Consider the following 22,638-nt stretch of genomic DNA (forward strand, 5'->3'; position numbering starts at 1 on the left):
TCACCTTTCACAGTCTAAATTTAAAGCTATAGTTAGTGCAACAGGTTTTAACAAAAATCCCTGCTAAATTACTCTGCCGACATACATCATTAACTGTTCGGTTTGGCTTGAAATAATCTGACGATGTTCTCCATTAAAAATGGACAGAGAAAGGCTGAAAACAGCATGGATGAAGCAGAACACAATGAAATCCAAAGACGAACCAGAGGCAAGCATACACGTGAGCCATGGAGTAAAAAGTACAAAAAGTTTTGCTGGAATATCTAGATATGAAATAATTTAAACTCATATATGTCCTTTAGCAGCTGCTAAGCATCATGTATTCCAGATGTGTCTTTAGGAAAGAACACATCTGCTTGTAGTGTTTCAGATTTCAGAGTTATATAGGGTATAACAGGGAATGTTATATATAGCACCAAGACCTTAGACAAACACAATACAAACAGCTGATTGAATAAACCATGATCCCCAATGTCTCTAAAGTTTTGTAAAATTCTTCAAGGACTGTAATAGACATAGTGGTATGATCTCTTTTAATTGAGGAAATAGAGGGGTAGGAGATAATACAAAATACATATTTTTTCAGATTTTTAAAAAGTATTTCAGATGAATCCATTTCTGATGTAATGATTGAAATGTATAATCTCAGCCTGGACAGATGGGTCTCTAACAATTGATGGGAGGATCTTCCAGTGATTTTGTAAATTCCTTAATTTACATTAGCGAATGGTGTTTGTGAACCATGGAAGCATATGTCTCAGTGCCAGTATTTTAAACTGTACCTAGACTTTAATAGATGAAAAAAAATATGGATTGTATTTTGTTCTTCCTGTAAAAGGAGTGGAATTTCAGCATGGTGAAGATCAGTTAATTGCCATTTACAGAGCAATTAAAAATGAGAATCACATATTTATTGTCCATTTTTAATGTTTTTTCCTATCTGAACCCAGACTCCAGGCCAGCCTCCTATCCAAGTTTTCCTTCATGCCTTATTGTCTATTCTGTTCAGCTATTTAAAAAATGTTGAATATCAACAATGGCTTTCAGTAGTGTATTGTCAACTTTTGTATGAAGCAATCTTGGTTGAATGAGAAGATCCCAGAGCTTATAGTTCTATCTACTGTGCTGCACTGGGTTTCTGCTTGAATGTGTGTGACTGATAACAGGACAAATTTCTACCTTCGTTATTACATTTCAGCTACATAATTCATTTGCCAAAATCTTTTAGGAAATATCTTTATAGCATATTGCACGAGACATCAGGTAAGTGCTTGTAATGTAAAAATAAGTAAAGATCCAGCAACTGCCTTGTCAGATTTGTTTGTTAATTGTAGATCTGCTTCTGCTAGGTTGTTTTGCGGACTTTTTACAGTTTTGTAGATAGCTGCGTGCCCTGAGACATCTCTAGCAAAACATCTTTGCTCACATAAAGAAAATCATACTGGATCTGCATTGCTTTTAAAGTCAAAAAGCAATATTCAGAAATATCTGTGAAAAATTGTAGCAAATGTATGCACAGCTTATGAATTTTCAAGTAAAAGATGTGTTATTTTTAATGTTCAAGCTTGTTTCTATCAGGAATTATGGTACTAAAAGCTTTTTAAACATTCTTGCTTTAAACTCCTTGTCTTCACAGTCTGATATAATTTTATTTTGCGTATGGGGTAATTGTAATTTAGCTTATATAAACTCAGTCACCCATGTATCTTTGAATGGAAGCTAATATTCTATATGCCATTTTCAGGAAATCTAAGGATTCCTCAAAACTATTCATTTTATTCATGCATTTCAGTTAACAGGTGGCAAAACAGGTAAAACACAGCTGTTTTTCCTTTTATTCTCTATCTCATTTGTTGACAGTTAATTTAACTTTGAAAAGAACTAAGAGAGATCATTTCTCTAAACAATGTGATTACTACAATGATGTAAAGGGATAGTACTGTATATTGTACCTGATCCTGTTGGAGAAACTGAAACAAAATTTCCATTGCAGCCAGTATTTTGGCTAAATTAGGAGAGCAGTATCTGGCCCATCATCTTGTATAACAAATTAATTAATGCCTTCACCATGCATCACCTTTAATATTCCTTACTTAAAATACTTAGTTTTTGGTGTTTTTTTGTTTTTTTTTTTTCATCACGGTCAAAGAAAAATATAAGTAAGGACTCAAAAGTAGTGATTCCGACTTGTGATTTGAGAAGCTATATTCATGAACCAAAGATACTGCTGAGTATGGGAAGAGATCATACATACCAGAATGGGTACTGTACTAATACTGGCATTAGACACCAAACAAATAAAACTGAGATGTGGGGTACCCTTCTGGACAGAATATCTAGGTATTCTATCAGTGTTCTATCTAACAGGGTTGTGTTTGACGCAGTATTATCAGTTTCACATTAATTCATCTGCTTGCTTCTTTGTCCCAAATCCTGGACTCTTTTCAGTGCCTCTGTCTGCTTTGTCTGTGTCCTGTCTGCAGACAAACAATGACCTTTAAATACCTTCAATATACGTGTGGGTGTACGTGCATAAGATTGCAACCTCTTTGGTAGACATGTAATGCTTATTGAGTGGTATTTACACAACTATATTCCTGTCAAATACATTAAAGATTTCTGTGTTTCAGAAAGTATCTCAGAAACATTTGAAAAGGCAATTTAAGTGGAAATTAAAACTTTGGGAATAAAAAAATGTCATTTTTATACCCATACTCTGATACTGGGGCGATGATGGAATTTTTTTGAATGGTGTACTAATAAGAAAAGTGTTCTTTCTATGTTTCTCATTGGTACCTAGTATGCTTATTATGCTTATAGTTTTAATAGTTTGGAAACATTACACATTAACCATTGTTATACTGGTTACTATAACACTACCTGTAAGAGGGATAGGATTTAATGAAAAACTTCATTAAAAAATTATACTTCTACCTGGAGAGGTTACAGATTCCTGTAGAGACAGCATTACACAGATGGCACAAGCAATTAGGTAGCATAATATGTAGGACTATTTTACATCACAAATTAGGAATAAATGTCATCCAGAATTTGCAGAGGAAAAGAATTAAACTTTAAATACCATTTTTGTCTTTTGAATGACTTGAACAAAGCTTTCTTTAAAAAACAAACAAAACAACAATTCCATTTGATTTTAAAAATTGATTTTCTTTATATTTCAGTCTTCATCTTTAATGAAAGGAGATTCAAGACTGAGAAAGACTAAGAGAAATGTTTGATGAACATCTTGAGAAAGACATGAAAGCAGCAGTAAACAGAAAGGTACAGTGCCCAGTACAACTGTCACATTTTTCATACACAATATATAAAACACCCTGCCTTTTGCACAACTGTACAACTGACAAGTCAATTGCTATATTTATTGTAGAGCTATCTTTTTGAAATGAATTAAGAGATGGACTAGTTATTGAGTCAATAGCTTAACATTTCCTTAGCGCGTTGAAACCATTCACATATCTGTTGTAAAATATGGGTATTCATCAGGTGCCATAATAACAATGACTGTAGTCAGCAAAAAGATGACATCCTCCCAATTATAGTTGTGATGAAATTTTGGTTCTTTGAACATTTATTATTTTTGATGTTGAAATAATAATCTCTTCAATGATCTGATTTTAGTGGACATGAGAACTGGTACAACTTTATCAAGAGGGTAAGATAGTTGTTCCTTTGTTGGTTCAGCTTTACTCTGTATAATAGAAATTAGAAGAGGTTTCTAGTCTGATATTTTATCTTTTTAAATCTCTTTAGTTGTATAGTGACAAGTACATTCCCTTTAAAAACTAAAAAGTCCTCAATGTGGAAAGTGAAGTTTAGGAGGCATGTGAGTTTTAATTATAAAGAGATTATCCTATTCTCTTTATCTGGTACCCTAAATGTCACCAGTGTTAGTTGTCCAGGCTAATTGGAACATTGTTCTTATTTAGACAGTGTACATATTGAGAAATGGTGTTGTTTAACTGTCTTTGTAACTCTTGGTGATTGCTGATCTTGAAGAAGTTGGTTCTTCACTGCAGGCATGAGACTGCCTCTGATCGATGATGTATTTCTATAATAATTCTGCTGAAGTATCCGTTGTAGACATTAGGAAGTCCTCCTTACGATTAAGAGGCAAATTATGATGTTCCTTTGCGTTTTACAAGAGGAAAAACTGAAGTGTGAAGGTTTGCTTGTCTGAGATCAGCCAACCAGCTTGGCAAATCAAAGAGAAGAGAAGAGCTCAGTTCTCTCTTACCATTGGAAATGGGTGTTCAGAAGCAAGACACAGAGTCCATCTCTGTAATGACATATAGACTATGTTCCCAGTCATGGCAGAGACAGGAAGAGGCTCTTTTTCCTCAAAATGCCATCACAGCCTTAGTCCATGCACACATTTACCATATATATTTCTTGCCTTCCCAGTACTCATTTTTCAGATAATCTCAGATACTGTTTTCTGTATGAACTTCATTTAGATAAGGGATGACATTTCATTCTTAAAGATCAGGAAAGCACTTTTCCAGTTAATCTGCAACCAGCCATGCTTTATCTACATATATATATAACCATGCAGTTGTCAGGACCTCCTGAATGCAATGGAATCATTAGCTTGTTTATACAGTTATTTTTTCCTCATATAAGGGAATAGGAGAAGGGTGTGCAACTTTTGGGGGCATGTGTTAGACATGTAAAACCAGGCTTTCAGGTGTGAATCTTCTATATGTTGTAGAAGTCCTTTTACTTGATAAGACACAGAATCTTCACCAAAATTTGCAAAGAATCTCAGCAGAGCTAAAAGGTTAGGAACTGCCATCTGATATGCTGTGATATTTTATACAAGTTGAGAATGTGAGCCCCAAACTTTCTGTTCCTTATTCTTCTGCTTTCTGTACCTTTTGAAATAAATCCATCACACTGTGTGTTTAATCCCCCCAAGGTGTGGCTAGCAGGACAACCTGCTCACTGTATTGTCCTTCCAATGTGGCTGGTCAAGGTTACTATTTTGCTCTTCTGACACGTTATCAATTATCCTGCCAACAGACTGATACCGGACCTGTAGTTTTCTTATAAAATAAAAAACTGAGTTTAATTAAACCATCAGTATCTTAGACCTAATTATTTCAGACAGTATTTAATTAATGTTTCATGGATACCTAATGTAATTAGGGTTCCTTTAATAAGACCTTCTATGACATTAAAATATATGACCTTTATCTTTCTTATCAACCATAGCCTGACAACTCAGATTTGTCATTTTCACTAAAAGGTATAGTTTGATTAAATAGAACAGAACATAAAATTAATCCACCAAATTATACTTGTTTGTTTCTTTTTTTTTTCTCTTAAAGACTAATAACTTAAGTCTTTTAATTAGCAGTGTCAGTACAAATGTTCATGCAAGCATTTTACCTTTGTTTTTCTCGGACTGTTTCTTTTGTATATCATTTTTTATGACAAAAGTAGATAACAACCAGACTTTATTAATCATGGTGAAGGGTTCAATCTTCTAGATATGAAAACTAAGGAGCTATTCTTTATAGTAACAATGACTAGTAATTGTTTAAGACAGTTCTGCAAAGGACTTAATTTTTGCTGGTCACAAACTTCATCAAAATAAACCTGTAGTTTGAATTTGAATGAATGTAATTGAAATTACTAGTCTGGTGCAAAATTTACGTGTTTGCTTTTAAGACCTGCAGGTTCTCTTTTCATTACTTTTGTTACCCTTTGGTGTAGATCCAGTGAAAGAGCATTTGTCGTACGCAAAATTTTGATGATATCTCTTTCTCAAAGGGTTCATAGAATCATAGAATATCCTGAGTTAGAAGGGACCCTTAAGGATCATCAAGTCCAACTCTTGACACCGCACAGGTCTACCCAAAAGTTCAGACCATGTGACTAAGTGCACAGTCCAATCTCTTCTTAAATTCAGACAGGCTCGGTGCAGTGACCACTTCCCTGGGGAGCCTGTTCCAGTGTGCAACCACTCTCTCTGTGAAGAACCCCCTCCTGATGTCAAGCCTAAACTTCCCCTGCCTCAGCTTAACCCCGTTCCCGCGGGTCCTGTCACTGGTGTTAATGGAGAAAAGGTTTCCTGCCTCTTGACACCCCCTTACGAGGAAGTTGTAGACTGCGATGAGGTCTCCCCTCAGCCTCCTCTTCTCCAGGCTGAACAGGCCCAGTGCCCTCAGCCGTTCCTCATACGTCTTCCCCTCCAGGCCTTTCACCATCTTCGTAGCCCTCCTCTGGACACTCTCCAACAGGGTTATTATAAGCTTCCTTGGACTCATCCATTCTTGTTTCCTAACTCCCCAAAGAGCTTTTGTATCTCACCTTCAAAATCAGAGTGGCTCCAATGACTTCACTATTGTTTATGTTCCACACATTGAATTACAACTTTTTAATATGTGTAAAACTTAGCACAAACTTCAAGCATACTATCATAACTAGGCACAGTTACAGATCTATTAAATTTATGTCTCTAAAAATGACCTAGAACCTTCCTGTTTACTGTAGGTCTGTGGATCTGTAGCAGGGCCTCCAAACTGGAAATATATGTGGAAATATATGATGCCCAAGAAAAAAAATGGAGCCATCATAAGACAAACAGTGTCTGAAAAAGTGGTCACAGCTGCTGCTTTTCATAGATTACAAGAATTTTTGCATAGGATCCGTGTTCTTCCCTTTGAAATTTAAACAGTTACATTCAGCACACAGTAACCCCTGACTTTATACACTAAATATAATTATCATTAATTTTATAAATTAATTTAGTAAAACATAATCAGTACCTATATGTTTTTTGTTGATTGCAGACTGTGATAAGTGTTGCTAGTACAGCTACTAACTAATACTCACCATATTCAACTGAGATGTTAAATGTTAATAAAGTAAGTGACCAAGATTAATTCCACTTGTATAAGTTCCTAGGTTGGGAAGGGGATGTGAAGGGGTTAAGCCCAGGAAATTTATTACTACCCAAGCAGGCAGCTGCAGAATTCCACTCCCATTGCTGCACTGAGTCTATGCTGAGCAAAACCTCCCACTAAACAGGGACTTTGGGATAGGAAAACAGAAGAAATCTCTCCCCTAGCCCTTTCTGATTCACCCGTCTCATTCAACCTTTTGTATTTGATGTTGTCCTCTGATCAGATGATGACCTGATGATTCTCTCCTTGCAATTATTTCTCGATATTTTACATCACGTTTTTATATTCACCACACAGTTAGATTTCTCCATTTTCTTCATTAACATGATGAAAATTGAATTACAATGAGCCTCTGTCTGAATAGAAAACACCTAATCTATCCAGAGATATTCAAGAGAAATATGATTAATATAGAAAAATCTACTGGATAAAAAAAATCTTGATCCAATCATGTAAAAATAAATTGATCTGATTACATAGATTACTGAAAACTGGTCACCTTGGCTACATTAGAGCCTTTAAAAGCAAACACAAATCAGTGAATCATTTTAATCAAATTTAATTTAGATTATACACTTTCACATAAAATCTAATTTAGTTGGAATTACTCGGTCATGACTTGTCTGCTCCCCACAGGACAAGGTTAAAGAGATTACATTTGGGTTCATGTCAGCAGCATCTGCTAGTTAGCCCTCTGAATGCTGATTTAATGAGAGAGGTTATGCTTAGTCTCTTGGAAAGACTTCTGGTTTGGGCAGGTGCTTGAGAGATGTTATTAATTTAGTGTGATACAAGGAGTGATGTTATCGTACTTGGAAAAGTCTTGTATCATTATTCTCATGTGTGTAAAATACCCTGGCATTTTTGTTTACATCTGTTTAGCAGCTTTTAGCGGGGTTTCCTCTAATCTGTCTTTAATGTACTGCTTCAGTGAGATAGAAGATTCCTATTAAAGAAATAACAGTTTCTTTAATATGAACAGTTATCTCAGGACTTGTCTACAAGAGGCAGCAAGTGAACATTAAGTTGCAACATCAATTTATTGAGAACTGGAAAGTACCATCTCCATATGCAGACAAACCCTTTCTGTCTCTCAACTGTGCAGTATCTACTCCTACAATCAGATCATTCACAGGAGCACCTTTCATGATAGCTTTCTTGCTCTATAAACAGACCTTTTATTTCTATATATTTAAACTTTACAGAGTCAGATTATATCCTCATGTGATAAGTAGCACTATGTGAATTTCTAACTTGAAATTAATAGGATGTGTTGCAGAGTTAAATACTCATTCGCAAATAAGTAAATAAAATCAAGGGAGTAAAGTCTTTGCTGTTGAATGTAGTGAATGCAATCTCCATTCTGATGGAGCAGCTACTCTGCAGCAAAACCAGAGGTGGTAGTCGTTAATTCTACTTCATCAACCCTGCTGCAGAAAATAAAAAGGCCAAAATGACTGTGTAAGCTTGCTCAGTACCTCACTCCGAAACAGAAAATGTACTGTGGCATGGTGAATCACCACGGGTTGCCAAAGATCTGTCTGTTATTGTCCAGACTGAAGTCAGTGCAGAGGTACAAAACACCATGAGTGCTCAGGTACCTGCTGCCGGTCTGACCTAACTGCTGGATGTGCAGAAATCAGAGAGAAAGCTGCTAACTTCATAAATTCTTCCTGGAAAGAATTTCCACAAGGAAAGAAAGAAAAGGCCAGGCTGAGAATCTTTGGACATGTGTAACCTTAACTGATTCCCTAACCCAGCAGGCAAACAGTGGACTTAAATGGCCTTAACTGTCCTAAAGTACCTCCCTACATATCCAGGAGCCTTTCATGCTAAAATAGTTTTCTCCTTCACGTAGAAAAGATGAGCTAGGAATTCATTCGGGGTAAATCAGCACCATTTCACTGAAATCAATAGAGTTGCATCAATTTTAGATGTACTGCATGTTTTCTGCTGTTTTTTTTTAAGCACTGTTTATAGTTCTTCAGAAGAAAAAAAGTACTGGAACTATTAATCCCCGAAGTTCTGATAAAGAATTTTGAATAACAATTGAAATTCATTACAAAATTTCACTATTTCAATGCATAATTTCCCTGGTGGAGGGGCTTAAAACTCTTTCTATAATTACCATAACAGCATAAGGGTCGAGCCATTAAAATAATCTCTAGCAATTCTGTGTGATTCAAGTTATTTATGAAGAATGCTGCAGACACAATGTTCCTTGCTACACGGTCTGTTTTCTGTATGTCTCTCTACACTTTCTCTTCCCCCATGTATAAATGGTTAATTCTTACATATGTACTAGAAGGATCTATATCTCCAGAATTTATAAATCCACCCTGAAGAAATAGCATTTATATCTGAAATCCATAATCATATCAAAGAAAACTGGGTAAAATTGAGAAAATGGGGACATACCTTATTATGATTACCTTCTATTCGAGCATATTTTTCTTATTAGTAGTGCAGACAAAAGGTAGCCCTCCTATTTTATTTTAAATGAGCCTGATAGAAGTATCTCATCCACTTCATTTTCATATAAAATTGCACTGTGGAGCCTGATCTTCCTGCCTTCACTCTGGCAAAATACCTACCGTGGTCCTTAGAAACATCCATGTAAAGATTACAGGGCTAGGACCTGGTATTTACACTTTAGCCCTGGCTAACCACTGTTGTTCGCCATGTTGCACGTGGCATTCCCAAGTCATGTTTTAGAGAGAGAAACATGGAGATGATGCACTGAACTTGGTCAGCCTTTGCTGAGAACAAATATATGTGTACCAGGACTTATTTAGAAATGGCATGGTTCTGTAGCATTTGTGATAAATAGGCAGGTTAAGCTTGTGTGAGTGTAGACTATTTTCCAAATCGATTCTAATGTTGATAGACTAAACAAGTTTTGAATACAAATTCCTTACTTAAGTTTACAGAAGTTTTACATTCACAAAATATAGAAGAGAAGGTATTAACATTTTCTGTTAGCATCCTATAGACATATAGCCAAACCCTTAGCAAGTGGAAATCAGTGAAGCACCCAGCAAGGGCAACAGAATAACAGAACAACATGAAGAACAACAAAAGAACAACATGAGCTGCTTCACATAGCTCATGGTATGGCCAGAGATAAATGATAATCAGAATTACTGATTCTGATGAAATCATGCAATTCTGAATTTGGGAAATGTTCACAAATATGCTATGCAAACTTTGTTAGCTGACACAGCTATATAGTTCGCATTATTGTCCTGATTAATTGTATGGAAACAAATTCCAAATTTAGTTATGTTTGTGTAACACTGAGATAAATGCACGTTATTTACAGCATGTCCCTGCTGCCCTGAAATGTGCTCCTGTTCTCAGAGTTCAACCAAGAAAAATTCAAAGACAAAGTGGAAATAAAGTGACATGTAGTCAAATTTCATTCTAAATTAAATATCTTATGCATTGGTAATAGCTTTTGACACATGCTAGTCTAAGAGAGAAATTTCAGTGTTAGAACAGTAGGGAGAAAGGAATGTGATAAAAAATAAAACCAAAATGCTGCCTAACTGTTTTAAAAAATGACAGGAGTTCATACTGAGTTCTGAACTTCCTGATTTGAATCTCCTGCTATTAAATTATCACAATAAACACACACTCTAATCCAGACACCAGAAGACTTCTGCTTAGTTCATGCTCGTGAAGGAAGGATAAATAGTGTTGCCACTTATCAAAATTAAGATTTTTTGAAAATGAGGGGAAAAAAAGTGCTGAGTTTAATTACCCGTTTTAATTAGTGTATTAGATAGCATGAAATAATTCATTCCTGTGATTACAGAACCAGCAGAGCCCTTTGCGTATGGTTTCTGTCAGAATTTTTCGGATGCACAAAAACAATTTTTCCTGCTATTTCATTCATTTTTATTTATAGCCCATTTCTAATGCAAATACTGGCCCAAAATCAAGTGCTAAGGAAGCTGGCTGACTTGGCATTGGAGATAGAGTAGGAATGTAAAGGATTAGAGTGCTTAATGTACTGGAAAGAAGTTTATCAATACTGACAATTCTCACAGTGCTTAATCAAACATTTAAGACAAGTGGAGAAGCAGACAGTAAAGACTTTGGGGCTTTTGAACAATAAAAGCAAACAAACTGTCTTGTCAGTACATGTCAGTCTATGGTGGAATAAAGAAATGCCTATAATTTAGTTACTCTTTTCATATAGATAGCTAGTGGTTTTAGCTACTTAGCTAGAGTGTACTGACTTTAAAATGACTGTAAGTAATTCCTGAGGAAAATGAAGTATAACTTTTGTTGTCCTTTGTTGTCTGAATTGAGGATTGCAGCATTGTGACTACGTTTTCCCTTGTGCCATTTACAGCTTCATGACTATTACGGAGGATTAAGAATTTTTTTTTATTTTTATTTTTTTGCTTAAAGGTAATTTGTTAATAGATTTCTTTTTATTAACACACATTAACGGATAGTAGAGTCTGATCCTTCAGAAACACACTTTATGTGGACCTTACCAGAGCTCCAGACAGGGCCAGGACCAGAGATGGGAGACGAGTGGTGCTCTGTATGTGCCTGCAGGGTTACTTTGGGTACGAGGCTCACAGCCCTGAACTGCCTGAGCTAGACCTATACGTAACAGTCTGCGAATTTACTACATAATTTTTTGCTGTTGATTCAGGAAATCTAGAATCCAATCTAAAATGCCTGACATAAATCCTTCTTTAGCTTTGAGTGATATGCTTAGAGAAAATCAGGATCCTATGCAAAGAGAAATAGATTCCAGTTTCTGGTTGGATTTCAGTGCTACTGAGATAAATGCAAAGTAACTTAGCAGAAGCCAGGCTGTGTCTTTGGATTTACACTCACATCAGAACTCATTTAATCCGACACTCAGTATCCTGGTATCAGAACCAAAGATCAGTAAATATTTTTTAAGAAAACAGGTGCTGTGAGACCAGGAATGTTAAATTAACGTGTGAGAGAACATTAAGAATATGCTGCATGCTCTGTGAGCAAGCAGAAGGGGAAACTGCTTCCTTGAAATAATCTCAGAAACCAACAAAATAATAAAAATAGAGGTGAATGCTTATTAATTACTGGTGACATGACAACTACCACAATAACATATTTGTCATCCAGTAACTTAGTAAAATTTATCTTGCAAAAGAAAACTGAACTGTGGTAGCTATAAAACAGAAAATGCAATAAAAGATGATCAGTTCAAGGGAGAAATTAATTAGGAAGTAGTAAGCAATTAAAAGGCAGTAAAAATTCAAGATAGCATTTTTATTTACTTTTTCAGAATTGAATGAGTGCAATTCCAGTTATCTCAAGTTCCTTTATCTAGTCTACTAGTACAAGCAAAGACCCCGTGCCTAGTACTACTTTCCCACATTGACTGAAGTTGAGAGAAGCTGTGTAGCAAATTCGCCCAAAACACTTCTGAAATTCTATTTATATTTTCATTCCTTAACTACATAACACATACAAGCATTAGATTTCAGATGTCACCATTTGCTACTTAATATTACTCCAGCAGTCAATCTTCTGTTTGTCAAGAGGCTGTGCTCCAGTTCATGTTTTTCCACAAAGCTGGGTGATGCTACTCCAAACATAATAGTTTCAATGCAATTGATTTTGTTTGGCTACATGATAAATGTCCTAAAATAAAATATTTTCTCTCAAAGAACAACAACAGGAAAAAAATAGGAAAAAAAAAAAAAAAAAAAAAAAAGCTTAATTTATCTAAGAAATTAGATTAAATTCTGAGTCTAGGCAAAATGTGTATTTGAGTTTTCTTGATATTAGTATCAAGGTTTGCAGGTGTACATCATACCCCATTTGCTCATGAATTGTATGCAACACTGTAGAAGGCTGACTTCAGTAATAAAAGAAATGCAAGTATGCATTTTGAAAACCTAGTGATTGTTATGTTTACACCAACTCTTTCATTTTAGAATGTAATATGACTTCAGCCATGTTACAGTTGGACCTTGTAGATCTGGTACTCAAAAGTTAAAACCGTCCTGGCTACATAATGCATATGCAGATGTAAGCTTAATTTTTGTGTCTGTTTACCATGATGCAAATAGACAGCTACCTTTTTGGCCATTCACACCTGCTAATAGTGCATATGCATACACAGTCATGGTAATTTCACATGCAGATTACATGCATTGTTACATATGTACCCATGTCTTGAAGACCCATAAATCCTGCAGGGAATGTCACTTTATTATTTGTACTAAAACGTTTTTATCGTATGTGCAATCCTTTTCTTGTTCAGCCATTTACATTTTTGGTAGTAATTTATGTGGTCTCCATTTACATGGACACATCTGTTCTTTTAGAAAGGAGCTATTACACATTATGTTGTCTCACTCCTACAAATAACTTAGAAATTATAATGCAAACTGTTCACAAAACAAATTAGTGGGAATTACAAGTGCTATTAAAAAGTTGGGGTCTACATACAGCCTACCCTACGACTTCACTATTAGTGCAGTGGGAATCCTGATTCAACTGCCACATAAACAAAGTGGAAAGATTTTTCAGTTTACTGTTTTCCTTGCTCTGAGTTGCTCAGTGATTGCAACTACCAGGTTGTGTGTGTGTACACACATATATATTTTTCCTGCTTGTAACTTTTCTATCAATCTGTAAACACTAGAATTTTGGGAGCATAACAGACATAACATGAAAAGCTAAGCAGTACTGGTCACACTATCAACCAGTGTAATCTGTCTATGTTTGATCAACATGTTACTAGTATGTGTCATCACCATCTTTCAGATATTGCATGACCATGAAATACATAAGCTGTAATCATCACGGTTCTGAAACACATTATTGAGCAAAATGTGTGACCTGGCCTGATGCCAAGCACATAATCAGTAAAAAACAGAATTAAAAAAAAATATTCTTCACAGTTTGCAAACACGTAACTGACAAAAATGGCAGGTGTTTTACTTTTACTAGTACAAGTGTTTCAGCTTCACTCTAGGCAATAAGCCCAGGGTTAGATATTTCTTCAGGTTTCTACATAAATAGTTCATGTTGCTAGTTGTCTAGCAAACCCAATGACAAGTCAATCAAATGTGTTCCTCCAATGACATGGAGTGCAACACTGGAATTTGTTGCTGCCACAAATTCAGCAGCAGCAGGGCCAGAAGCCCATAAAAGGCAAGGAAAAAAAATAATGCTACTTTACCTTGTGGCAACAATTTTTCAGATATATTTCTGAGTGTCAAAATGTTACTTTTTATGTGTGTGATATTGACATGGGAATAAGGAAAAATGCCTTACTGGCAAGATTTTCAACTCAAAAGTCTTCTATTTTCCCACAACTGTAATGATATGAACAGGAGTGAGACCTGTTCATCCATACTTTCCTGGAAATTTAACTTGGAGGGCTCTTTATGTGCAGGACAGTTATTAACATCCCTTTTACCACATTCAGTTCATAATGTCTGAGTTATAATTTCAAGTTGGTTTAGAGTTAATGATGCAAAAAGGAGTTCAGAGTAAAAAGAACTGAGGATACATAAGCCAGCAATGCCTACCTGTTAATTTTTCTATAGTAACTCCATGGGATCAGAATCAAAGACCTAGAAATAAAGTTTTTTCTTTTGACCCATTCATGTCCTCTGTGGCATCTTGTCCTTTTTGGTGGTGGGAAGTTAGCATATATCAGCAAACTATGGAACTTGGTTTTGCTCGTAATACTTAAAAGCATAGTTTTCTAAGCAAACTGTAACAGCATAAGTATCAGTCGTGTAAACCCAATAGGTCTCACATCAGTCTCCAATCTGGAACTGTGCAGGTTTCTCTAGCATAAGGTAGTAAACCGTAAAAATGTGTAATTTGTTCAAGATTGTGTCTTTACTTGATTAATCTACAGTCATGGTGCAACAGTTATCAATGGAAAATGATTAGTCTGGGAAGTTTGATTGTCCCTTAATTCTGATTGTGCATTTTCATGCTATACAACATCACTGACATCTTCTCTCTCATTTCCTCAGACACTTAAAATTAAGGGAATCCAAAGGAATAATAACACTGTAAATTTAAATATGTTCTATGGCTCATGATTAGTTTTGAATAGGAAAAATAGTAACACTTTTCCCTTGCATGACAATGTACAACCTGGTAGCTGTGCATCCAGTGGCAGCACTTGAGAAGTACGGAATGCCAGGGGAAGTGCAGAGTGCCCTCTCCTGGGTTAGGAAATAATCCTATTAGCCAAACTGCCCAGGAGCTGGGGGACCTTTGCTGAAGAGCAATGTGTGATTACTATTCCCTCTTACAGTGGCACATGGAGATGCAGAAAGAAGGAAATCTAGTGGAATCAAAAGAGCCTCTTAACTAAAGAGAATTAGGCTTTGATCAGATTCTACACCAGCAGAAAGATCCAGGGTGTCCTTCCACATACACATTGTGTGACCAGCCCACCTGTTCCAAAATGGCCTTGAAATACCAACTTTCCAAGTCCTCAACTTATGTATCATTGTGTAAGTTCTTCCTCTGCAAGTATTTTTCCTACTAGAAGAGGTGTTACCTACAGAGTCAGTGGAAGTCTTGACTACTAACACAGATAATAGCGACCCCTGAGCATATTCTCATTTGTTCATAGCTTCAAGCAGTCATTGTATCTATAAGGAAGCAGTAATTGCCAGAGAAGTTTGATAGTGATTAGTCATGAGTCCTTGCATTCTTCGGTGAAGCTGGTGATTGAGTGGCTCTTGGACAATACCTTCAATATCATGTAACTGATTTGAGCTACTGTGGAAATAGAGGATGAGTGTTGGATATGAATTTAAATGGTGTAGTTATTTGTGACTCATTCTCTGATCAGAAATGTGGTTTGAGCCATGAAAACAGTCATGGCTGAAGAAGTGATTCTTCAGTGAATTCTATTTCTGATATTTTATACCTATTGTATATGTATAGGTATCTATATCATGTACTGGTATGCATATATATGCTATATATGCATGTACTGGTTTCTTTTAGATCCCATCATGTCCAATCCCTCCAATGTAGACTCATTTAACTTCACTCTTGTTCATTCTTGTTCTCAAAGCTCTTTTGGTTCCCTACTTCTTCATTCTTAGTAGAACTTTGCTCCAAAATCTCATTGCTCTGAAACTTTGACAGGGTTAGGTGAGACTCAGATTTTGAGAGTCAAGGAAGTTCTTTGCTCTCCAGTTGTTCATGGGAATTGAAAATAGTATAGAAGTAAAACGTTGCTGTGTGGTCTGGACTGAGGATTGCAGAATCATTACTGGATTTTCTGTAGTTCTTCATCTCATTGATGCAGGTTTTGTGCTGTGAGCTGCAGAAGTCTCAATGACACTTGAACTGCCTGTTTACATGGAGGGAAGTCTTTCCCACTAGCTAGCATAGGTATGTTTTCTCATTTCAAATAAAATAAAATTTAAACAAAGGTGTTACAAAACAAATGGAAAATTTTGCCTTAGTAAGAAGTAAGGAAGAGTCTCGCATTAATCATAGTCTTCTAACTACTATAAAGAAGGGAGATTGCTTCAAATACTGATATCAGTGCCTCCAATTTGTGACCGAGGAGATCATTCTTAACAGATTAAACTATTTCTTATTGTATGTATATTCCTGATCACAGGGGAAAAGCAGGGTTAAAATAGGATACAGGCACTGAATGAAAAGCTGGCATTCATATTTCATATTAAAATCACTTCTAATGTGATTTAGTTTTCTGTAGAGGGAAAGCAATTTTTAGTTGAACATTTACTTGTTTGTAGGTGAGAAGGATAATTATAAGACATAACAGCAAAAACAATTTGTGTATATTTGATCTTTTTGTATATATGTATTTATTTGTTCTTTGAATTAACCATGTGGACTTATTTCTAAGCAAGTAGTGTGGGGAGTGGGGGCAAAAGAGAGAAGAGGAAAAGAAAGAGTGAGAAAGAGAGTGAAGGGGAGAAAGGGGAAGGGAGGAAGAAAAGAAGAAAGAGGGAGAAAGAGGGAGGAAGAATCTCCGTGATTTTGTGTTTTATTTCTAAAAGAGATTTTTATAGTCTCCAGCTAATTTGAGAACAGGAGTTGTTTATGATAAAGCTTTGAGACTCATATACATTCAAATAATCATTGAAAGATTATTTTAATTACAGTACGTTGCATGGTTAATGACAAATTGTCATCTGTTTGTATCATGAAGGTATGACTAGGGAGAAATGCTAGAGGAATAGAAGTGTGCTTTTATGGTTATGTCTAAGACTCAGGAAAACTTATAAAAGTTTTATATTCTGGAAAAATGACAATGTTCAGAAAACAATGTCCAAATGAAATAATTTGAAAGAGAACACATTTAAAAGTTATTACACAGTAAGTTATTTTAAAGTTTTAAAAGTAAAGGAAGAATATGCTAAAATAGCTGAGATATTTGAGTTAAAGGTGAGGAGAACATATCTAAAATAATCTCTCAGCAGTGAGCATAATGAAGGAACATTCATTTCAGTTCAGAAGAACTGGAATTAATTTTGACTATCACCAAAACACAGCAGAGTGTTATTCCGCCATTTATTTTCCTCAAGTTCTTCACTCATGTTTTGTTTTCTCCAGGAAATGCATGCAAGAACGTGATGCATGTGTAAAAGACATTGTTTGGTGTGCTGTGGAAACACCCAACTACCTAACTTACAGTTTCTCTTGTTTTACTAGTTCCTTTACTGAAAGTAGTTCATCTTAATGCTTGATTGACCTGAAGAACACTATACTGGATAGTGCTGGTGTTACAAAACATACAATATTAGTTAACTATTTACACACACACACACACAAAAAAAAAATTAAAGGGAAATAGGAGGAGACTCTGCCTGCCCTGCCTTGGGCTTTTTGGTGCAACAGAGTTTATATTCCCCCTGTGTTTTTCCACTTTCCTTATATGAAATGAACAGCTGTAATTGAAAAGCAAGAAGCTCCATGGTTTATAGAAATAGGTGTTGTTAAGAGCCTTAGCCATCTAATTTTCTTCCTATTGCAGGGCAGGCTTCCTATTGTCTGTCCTTTAGAGCTAATTTCTTTTCTGATCAAAAGGCCCACATCATTGAAAAGGTAGTAATGACTATTCATTTGGTTGAAACCTCCATTCTGCAGCCTGCAAAGCTTTATTTAGAAACTGCTATTTCTTTCTAAAAGGAAAACCTCATTTGTGTCCTCTATAATGTCAATTAAAGGAGAATATATTTTAATTATTTATCCTGGAGAGAAACCTTTCAGGATCTCAATTTGCTCTGCCAGTGATACAGGCTGTAGTTTGAAACAATATGTGCCTTCAAAATTGTATGTCAGAGAGTAGAAATAAGGTGTGTTTTGATTTTAATTTGCCACTAATTAATAGTTTATTTGCAGCTAATTAGCAAGTTACAGTTTTACAATTAATGTCTGATTTCTAATATGACTCATAAAAAGGAGCCTAGCCATCAGTACCAGCAAATAAGGTGGGTTACTGAAACTGTATAGAAAACATTAGAGGAAAGATAGATTTGCGAATTTTTAAATGGGTAAAGCAGAGATGATTGAGGATTTTTTTTTTCTTTTTCTGAAGAATGAGAGCAGTGATATCTCAGCCCTCTCCAGCGGGAGGGGAAGGGCCCTTGAAGGCCCACAGCAAGCCCCCCAGGATGGCTCCAGCCCCTTGGGGTAGCCAGAGGCAAGCATGACGGGGCTTTTTGAGAGACCCCCGCTAAAGTGTGCTGGGGGCAGGTTTGTTTCTCCCCACGCTTGTCCCTGTGTCCCATCCAAACCCCATCTCGCAGGGGACAGGACCCTGGGCCACCCAACGTGGTGTGTGTGGGGGTGCATCTGGGGTGTTTGGGGCCGGGGGAGTGCGGGGATGGAAGGGAGTGCACTGCTGGTGGCAGCTGTGGGCAACGGGAATGACCCGCAGGAGGAGAGTTGTGGGGACTTGGAGGAGTGGAGAGAAGTTGCGAAGTTCCTGTTACTGCCTCTTCTCTTTTAAAAGGGATTTCTCTCAGATACAACGCAGGCTGCCCCACAGCAACCGCCGCTAGTGCAGCGCTCGTCTCTTTAGCATCAGTTCTCATGCTCGTTTTTGGGTGGTTTGACTCCGTGTTTCTGCATGGAAACACGTGAGTTAAACTGATTTCTTCCTTGGGGCTCCGCAGCGAGCCCTGGTGAGTTGTCCTGTGCTGGTGGTCCCCTCTACAACCCTGTTAATTGGTAACTTGGAGATGAGGGGGTCCTTATTAGCAGTCTCCCTCCCCCCCGCATCCCTGCTCTCCGGCAGAAGCCAGCCCCATGAGGCGATTACCAGGAGGAGCTGTTTGTCAGAGGCTAATAAACAAATTCCTCCCGAACACCTGAATGAACGAGGGCCAGGAACAACCCAATTAAGAAACGGAGCTACTGGTTGTTTTCTGTGCCGGTGGAAACAATCCGGGCTAGAAAAGAGTCTATTCAGCGGGCGCTCCGAGAGGTCTGTTTGCAGCCCGCTATTGTTGTCAGAAGCCAAATAAAAGTTCAGCTGGGGGGAAAAAGTGATTAAAAACAACATTTGCCGCTGCCTCCTGAATGCACCGGGAAGCTTGGCTCAAAGGAATCGATCTGTACCCAAACGACGTGGCTTTTACCACGCTCCTGAGATTTTTGTTCCTAAATGTTGCTGGGTTTAATGATGTCATCCAGAGGATCCCTCGCTTTCCTGTATGGATGAGCAGCGGGGACAGCCGCAGCCGTGCGGCAAGGCTGGTGGGAACTGGTGGTGTATGCCCCTCTCGCTGGGCTGGGGGGTCTAGAACAAGGTCTAAACAAAAAAGCAGGTGAACTTTGATTTTAAGCATCTTATGGGCATTTTCGGGGGATCATCCTAACAGTGGTCCAAACGAACGGGGCAAGTTGTGAGGACAAGCCCCCACCGCTCGTCGGGAGTTACGCTGGGGGCCGAGGGAATTGTTTTAATAATAGGATTAACAGGGCTGGTTTGGTGCGTAGCGTTATTCTTCACAAGCCGGCGATCTTTCCTGACACAGTTCCAAGATTCCCCCTAGCTCTGCTGGTCCTGCAATTAACAGATATTAATGGCTATTGCTTATTAAGCGCTGATTGCTTGAGAAGCAGGCGGTCCCTTTTCCAACGTGCCTTTTCAGCCGTCAGGTTTCTCCCGTTCAACTTGGCTTGTGCTGTAAACTCCTGATTTCGCCTCACGCTCCTTTATCACCAAAAAAGAAAAAAAAAAGAAAAAAAAAAAAAAAGGAAAAGGAAAAACAACTAGAGCTTCTCTGCCTTTGACATACGTATTTTCACGCCCCCATGTGCCCCAGACACAGGGGGCTCTCCTATCCCCGGACAGCTTCTCCCCCAGTCCTGACAGAGCAAATTTAGGAAAATGGCTCCGGGTGTGGGGCACAGGGAACAAGGGACCAGGCGCTGGTGGCTGCAAGCCGTTTGGCCGGGGGGTCGGACTTTTGCAAGTGCTCCGCAAGATGACTTTAGGAAATCGCAGCTGGTGGAGGAGGGCTTGCTTACTCCTCCTTGCCCCGGTTCCACTTGCATTGGGGTGCCCGTGGTGGGATGCTCCGAGTCTCCCATCCTGCTGTCCCGCAGACCCCGGGGGTGCACGGCTGGGCAGGAGCCGCGGTGGAGCCCCTTGGGCACCGAGCTCCTTCCTCCTGCACTCCCAAACGGGTGAAGAAATCCCCTTGGGAGTCCTGGGGATGGACCCACAGGCAGTGCTGAGAGAGGGTTCCCAGCTGTGTGCCCTGCTCGTCCCTTCTTCTGGGAACAGAAACCAGCCCCAGTCTTAAGTATTCTGCACAACGTGCGCGGCACCAAATCCCTGATGCAGCGAGAGTGCTCCGGGGACCTGCGAAGTCTGGAAATACAAACCTGTGCTTTTTTATTCAGCCGGGTTTATGTTCATAGGTAAAGAGATGAGCGGTGTTTGAAGAGAATTGTCACCTGGCATTGAAATAATGTGGATTTTAAGATGTTAAATTGTGTGCCCTTTGGAGAAAAAAATAAAAGAAAAACAAAACACCACGACGTAAGTTGAGTCTCAGGCAGCGCGAAGACAAACTGTAGGGCTAAATAAGAGTCCGAAACTTAACGTGCTAATATTTATTTAGATAATTTAGACACCGAAAGGAGCGCCGTTCACAGGGCTTTCAGCCCGTCCTAACGCCGTATACCGCCGCGTTTTTCGTTGCGTGTAAGTGGGCTCAGCCGCTCCGACGTTCATACGATCGAGTCATCTAAACGAAATGTCCGGACCTAACCACTCCGTTTCCCATCCCAGTCTGGCGCGTCTCAAACCTCAACTGGAGCGGTCAAAATACTTGGAGGGGTTTGAGTTTAAATAAAGCTCTTTGAAGCTTTTCCAGTATGTTGCAAAAGTTCCTCCCGCAGTTCCTCCTGCAGCGTGCCTTCTAGTGATAGCGCCTGAAGTACAACCTCCTCCTGCCACCCTGCACAATTTTTACCCCATCCAAACCCACACGGCAGCAAACCGAACAACAGCAAAGACAAAACTCACTGCGAGCGAGTCCCAAGCGGGATTTATTTCCCCTTCGGCTTTGCTCAGAAGATGATCTAGCCAGAAAAACTGCTACGGAACTGCAGAACCACAACCCCCCCGCCCGACACCAGGGTGTCTCCGAAGTGCTGGCACCGGCCAGGGCTGTGCCCGCGGGTCCTGCCCGGAGGCGTCCCGTCCCACCCCGTGCCAATTAGCGCCGTTATCCTCACGCTCTTCTCTCTCCGAGGGGCACCAAGCTGGGGGAGCCCCCCCTCTCCCCCGGTTGGGGTCCGGACGCCGAGGCACGGCCCCCCTCGCCCCCCCAAGCCCGGGGGGTTTGCTCCGAGCCCCACCCGGCGGCGCTGCCCACCTCCTCCAGCACCGCGGCTCCAGGACCCCCTCGAGGAGGGAAAGGGAGGGGAAGGGAGGGCAGGGACGGAAAGGGAGGGCCGTGATTGACAGCTCCGCGCAGCCCCACTCCCGTCACCCCAACCCTACAAAGTTTGCTTTCACACGGAGGGAACTTTGCTGTTGCCATGAAAACGGTTTTTGCGAGCACCATGCCCCTTCCCCCTCCCGTTGGGACAGCCAAGTGGAAAAACTCAAGTGGCGAAGGGGGGGCCGGGGGGGCATTGCCCCGGCAGCAGCCAGCCCGGCCCGTACCCGAGGGAGCCGCCGTGCCCTGGCACCGGCAGGGGGACGGCTCTGTGCCCGGAGAGCGCTCCGGGACAGGGGGGGAGAGTTTAATCCCACCCCCTCCTTCATCCGCGGTGCAGGGGGGATGCGGGGGGGTGTCCGCGCACTGCGGGCTCGCCCCGTCTCCAGGCACCGGGCTGCGGCTCCACCGGGGAGCCCCAAATCCCTTTGTGCCCGGCGGACACATGGCTCCCGCTCGCAGCGCCCCTCCCCATCCCTCCTCCTCTTCCTCCTCCCCCCTCCTCTTCCTCCTCCTCCTGTCCCCTTGCCCCGCCGGCAGCTGCGGGACCCCCGCCGCCCTCTCCGCACCCCGCACCCCGCATCCCACCCTGCGCTTTCTCCTCCATCCCAGAGCCGGGAACAGAGCTCGGCAGGGGGCTCAGCAGGGGGGGGTGGCAGCCCCAGCATCCCCAAAACACCAACTTTTTGCCCCCCCCCGGTCCATTACCGGCGTCGGGGCTGCCGGGAGCCTCCCGCCGATTGGCTGCCGCCCGCCCCTTTATA

The 22,638-nt window shown here is 39.7% G+C and overlaps 1 long non-coding RNA gene across 10 annotated transcripts in view; it reads left to right on the forward strand.

The window, feature by feature from the left end:
* Positions 1-22,638, forward strand: part of LOC137863596 (uncharacterized) — a 202,939-nt gene that overhangs the window by 66,441 nt on the left and 113,860 nt on the right. For all 10 annotated transcript variants that reach the window (XR_011100988.1, XR_011100986.1, XR_011100982.1 and 7 more), the window contains exon 3: positions 3,183-3,282. This is a non-coding gene — a long non-coding RNA (uncharacterized lncRNA). The remainder of the gene's footprint in view (positions 1-3,182; positions 3,283-22,638) is intronic.

This window comes from Anas acuta, chromosome 13, assembly GCF_963932015.1.
Source record: "Anas acuta chromosome 13, bAnaAcu1.1, whole genome shotgun sequence".
Lineage (NCBI taxonomy): Eukaryota > Metazoa > Chordata > Aves > Anseriformes > Anatidae > Anas > Anas acuta.